This window comes from Phodopus roborovskii, unplaced genomic scaffold (genome assembly GCF_943737965.1).
Source record: "Phodopus roborovskii unplaced genomic scaffold, PHOROB, whole genome shotgun sequence".
NCBI lineage: Eukaryota > Metazoa > Chordata > Mammalia > Rodentia > Cricetidae > Phodopus > Phodopus roborovskii.
The window spans coordinates 107,049-112,346 of record NW_026126746.1 but is presented as its reverse complement, the minus strand read 5'-3'; the positions used below and the strand labels follow the sequence as shown (position 1 = coordinate 112,346).

The 5,298-nt window shown below is 37.0% G+C and overlaps 1 long non-coding RNA gene across 1 annotated transcript; it reads left to right on the top strand.

Moving 5' to 3' along the window:
• The first annotated feature begins 866 nt into the window (after positions 1 to 866).
• Positions 867 to 3,532, top strand: LOC127214544 (uncharacterized). The gene is made up of 3 exons (XR_007833856.1): positions 867 to 973; positions 1,872 to 1,971; positions 3,463 to 3,532. It is a non-coding gene; the product is annotated as an uncharacterized LOC127214544 (long non-coding RNA).
• Positions 3,533 to 5,298: the final 1,766 nt, after the last annotated feature.

Below are 5,298 nucleotides of genomic sequence, written 5' to 3'. Positions count from 1 at the left end.
TGATGAAACATCCATGTGAATAATACTCTTAGAGAAGGAAACAGGAACCTTCCAAGGGCCTTGTCAAGCTTTGCAACTTCTCTCTTCTGAGACTGATCTCCTTCTTGTTCTAACCATCTCTTTCTCATTTCATTAGTATTCATCTACTAAGTGTGCCTTCCTCCATGATATCAGCATTTCAGTACTGCTTGTGTCTTGAAATGTAGAGGTTAGATATTTGGTTTTTACATCTGACTTGCTTGCCTTAACATCTGCAATGTTCATCACCTTTGTGGCATGCAGTTGCCTGAGGTGTGCTTAAACCTGGCAGGCTATGAAGGAAGGGAGGGAAGAGGCATAAGTTAATGCAACAGTACTAGGTAGAGTAACACAAAATACAACCAGATGTGGCTTCTCTTCACATAGGAAGATATCCCACAGCTCTTAATGGCAGGGGAACTGAAGACTCACAGAGTCTGTTGAACTGAAGTTCTAAATAGTTTGGGAACTCTTGGTTAAGATGGAATAGATTCTATTGTAGGCAGGAGGGAAGCAGATGTAGGTTAGAAGCTAAAGGACAAACTTGGAATGGTTATTGTTTAGACATCAGGTATAAGTAAATATGGATGAATAAAAGTCTAGTCCTCAGTGAGGGAACAGCCTCAAGTAATTTTTTAAAGCTCAGCTTCTAATGACCTTATAGATTAGGTTGATAAGTGAGGTCATTTCCTCTTCCTTCTCCACCTAGCAGACCACAGATGTGTCCCAGCATGATTTGGCGAGTCATTGTGGGAGGCAGTGGTTGAAAAATTCTTGGGACCTGCTGTGTTGGGTATGTCATTGGGCTTACTGTGATTTCTTGAATTCTTTTGTCTCCATAGACCCATCCAACCCAGACTGCCTTTTTGTCGAGTGTGGATGTACACACATATTTTTGCTACCAGAAGATGCTGCCAGAATCAATTGCAGTGGTGTGCGCACCCAAATATAAACAGTGAGTATATATAATTTAAGCCTAGACGGTACAACAGCAAAATCCTCTATGGCTCAGAACACTGTAAAAACTAAGTAATATCCAGAAAGTCTTAACTGAGTGCTATAGAAGCTCCCTTTTAAGGTGAACATTCTAACACCAGCTGCTCTTAACAGATGTGCTGACACCACTGTTCGTTTTCTAAGACAAAGCACAAAGAAGTGATCTCAAGTGTCAGAGGTTGAAGATATTCCACACAAGAAACTGCCTAAAGTGTCATTTTCAATGTCACCTTAGTCTGAATTCCTCAGCAGAGCTAGTGTTGGGAAAGCAATGAATCATCCTATTTCTTTGAAAGAATTTTGTACCCTGGATAATGTCCCATAGGAATTAGTGGTCATAGGTTTGAGTGCTACCCCATTTATTCCTCACAGTGATTGGCCTGAACTGGATTGATTCTTCTTTGTGCTCAATTCTACTGTTGAGAATTTTATTATTAAGTCAAACTACAAGAAAGGGATCAAGAGAGAGAAAACCATAGAGAGAGATACACGTAAGGAGAGGAATGAGAAGGAGAGAAAAGAGCGGGAGAGAAGGGAGGGGAGGACAATTAGGACTATGACAAAGAAGACATAGTCTAACAGAACTTCAATGATAGTGTGTACTAGGAATAGAAGGAAGACATACACATCATCTGTGCGGGAGGAAGAATTGTGCAGGTCAGAGCAGAGAGAGCAGGAGAGCAGGGGAATAAGTGTAGGTATGAAAGAGAAAGAAGAGAGGACATAGAGGAGAGGAGAGAGAGGGAGGAAAGAAAGGGGAAGGGGAGAGAAGAAGATGGAAAGAGGGAGAGGAGAGAGAGACGAATGAGTGTTGTGGGGATTTCTGTTTGACTGTGAGTCTGCCTTTCTCTTTTCAGAACAGGAATTTTCACACTGACAACTTTTGGATTAAAAGAAATATCAAGCTGCCCCAGGAGGGGCTTCCATCCCCATAATCAGGACTCAGCTCTTTTCTGTGTAGGTATCTGTATACAGGAGAAGAAACATAATAACATTGTGAGAATATCCAAACCCTGTCCCACAAAATTTATAAGAGCCAGGGATACAACCACAGAGATTCAAGGAAGCTTGAAATCCTGGAATCAGAATGCTAAGTCTAAGAGGTAGAACATTCTGTGTGTGATTATATGTATCATAATTAATATGTATATGCATTGTATAGAATTTGGATCACACTCTGATCCTAAAGGGAAAATAACACTTGTATTCATTTCAGCTCTTCTTTTAAAAAGATATATAATTTTATATTTCATTATATTTATACCTGTACTTTCATTGTGTAGCCTTTTAAAAATAGAACCTATTTTTATTTTAATTTGTTGTCTCTGTGGATTTTCACATGGGAGTTTAGTGCCTGTGTGGTAAAAGACGTTTGCAGATGCCCTAGATATGGAGCAAGGCAGTGAACACTTCCTACTTCCCTTCAAGAATAGTAGGTGTTGTTAAACCCAGCACTATTCTCAAGGCCCCACCTTGTAAATCATGGTTCATACCAGGGTGATCAGGTTTTTGTAGCCAGAAACTTTCTACCAGAACTGTTCAAAATTACCTAGCTCCATTTTGGAGTACAGTAATGTTGTTTCTGAGATATTAAAAGATATTGCTCATTTTAAAAACGAATTATCTAGAACGGGAGTTCCCAAGTTGCCAATTGTAATAACCCCTTCCATGGTGAAAAACACCCATAGCATAAGCTCTTGGGCAGTTGTAGTAGATCATCAATTTGAGGCTAATTGATGTTACATAATAAGACTTTTAGACTGATCATTACCTATCATGTTGTAGACCCAGAGTGACCATCTCTGAAATATCAGTAATGTCACCCTTACAATCTGATTAATGTAATGACTCCCCTCAAGGTCTATTGGGTCACCTTTGCCATCTGATGTACATTATGACTCCAATGGTGCACTGCACTTACACATCTCTAACAACAAACACAATAACAAAAACAACAACAAAAAAACTATTTGCTATGTGACTCTGGAAAATAGATGGAAAAGATCCTGAGATACACAGAGATGATTGACTCTAAACATGAGGCATGAGGAGAACTAGGTGGGAGTGTTGGGGACCAGAACTTTTGACATTACTTCTAATGACATCAAGATTTCACCACTTGGCTGAGAACTATTTGGCTGCAATGAAATTCTTCAATCAAAACTTACTGCTCGGGATGTGGCTCAGTTGTGATAGTGTTCCAATTTTAAGCATTAGTATCTGAAATCCTTTCCCAGCACTGATGAAAACAGTTGTGCTTATGTTTGCCTATAATCCAGCACTGGGAACCTCGAAGCAGTAGAATAATGTCAGGATCCTTCTGGCTTAGCTAGGCTATGTGTGCTAGCCTATGTCGCACAAGGCCCTCTTTTGGTATAAATAAAATGTACAAGTTGTTTCAAAACTGATTTCCATTCCCTAACAATATTTCCCTTTTTCCAATTGCAGGACTGCAGTCATGTCACCATCCAAAACAGCAGGGTGACAATCACGGATTTGCGATGAGTAAATCCCACAGACCCACCTCAGTGGGAGCCTGTGTGTGTGTGTGTGTGTATGTGTGTGTGTGTCTGTGTGTGTGTGTGTATTTTGTATATATGTGACTGAATGTATGGTGGTGTGTATCTGTGTATGTATGTTAACCTGTGTTATGTATGTTACATCTGTGTTAAGGATATCAATGGTATAGTATGTATTTATGGCACACTGTGTTCATTCACAGAGCCCAGATGAACTTAGTTCTACATTTCTGTTTTAGCAATTAGGAAAAGCTTCGATAAAACACAGAAGAATGTGATACATAAAGTCAAGACCTCTTGAGTACAAACCCTGAGTCTAGATGTGAGATCATAGAAATTTATTTGATTTCAAGGTGAGGTGGCTATATTTTTGACTTGTCAGTAATCTCTTTCTTCAATAATGCACAAAGTGAGAAATGTGATAAGGCAATATGGACAAAGCCATCAGCTCAATCACAAGTATCGCAAAGGAAACATAATCTGCAATATGTTTTAATTTATGACATTTGCTATATTCATGGCTGAATTTTGAGGTGAAAGATCATAGCTCTTTTGAATAAGTGGAGAAAAATTGATCTAATATTGCATTCTACTAAAATTACAATTCTAGATTGTGAATGTAATTTTCTGTTTTTTGTTTCAGCCTCTTGTATTTGTAATGACACCTGATGCTAGAAACCCTTTGACTAACAACATTTCCTGACTAAAACAGACTGTATGGAATATTTAACATAAAAGAGGGATGTGTATGAATTGAGATCAAAGAGTACAAAATGCAAGTTCTTAAAAATAATTTGATATTAGGAATCATTTAGAGATTATATATACTGTAAAAATGAATAAAACAATGTTTACATATTTTATGTCAACAAAGTATAATAGTACATCTTAGAACATGATGGGATTTCAAATTTAATAAAGATTCCTTTTATTGCATTGTAGAAACACAATGTTAGAAAGGATTTGAACATGACTGGTGGCCCCTCCTTACGTTGAGTACAACAGGGAAACCTTTTCAAGATGACAACCTTCCTGGTAAACATTTTATTCTTATGTCCATCCTTACTACAAATGTCCCTGATAGCGAAGCAAAATTTATTCCCATTACCCAGATATACAATCTTCTGGACCAGTTTTGATTTTCTGTGCAAATATTCAGCAATACATCATTTCTCTACATGAAATCTTACAGTAAATATATAGTTAGGTTATTTATACTTAGTAATTATACCCTCAGATGACATCTTAATTGTTTTCTTTTAAATTAGTCATATAGTCTATGAAAATTTTAGTAAATCCTATTTTAATTTTATATTTATATATTAGGAAGAGCTTTCTAAATCTACAGTCATCACATATTAGACCAGTTGTCTTCCTATTCATCGTACTTACAAATTGTTCTATTTGGCTGGCTTGCATTATGCATATAAAACTGTTTACATTTTATTTTCCTTTCATTTGAATTGAAATTATTCTATTATTGGGAAATGATATAACAATTAAGATTCCATAACTTAATCTGTTTAAGGTGTATTTCTTCTTCCAAAACAATTTGTATCATTGAAGATCATTCAATTAGTATTAGTAAATTAATAAATTACTAAGGGAATAACAGTACTTAGTGAATGTATGATTTCTTCTAATGAGAAGATAATTGTCAAGGTACTTGTGGTCCAACTCTAAACTCTTGCTTGTTTGAATTTTTATGCATGTGTAGGTTAGAAAGACTGATTGCATATCCAGTACCGAGGAGACCAGGTAATGG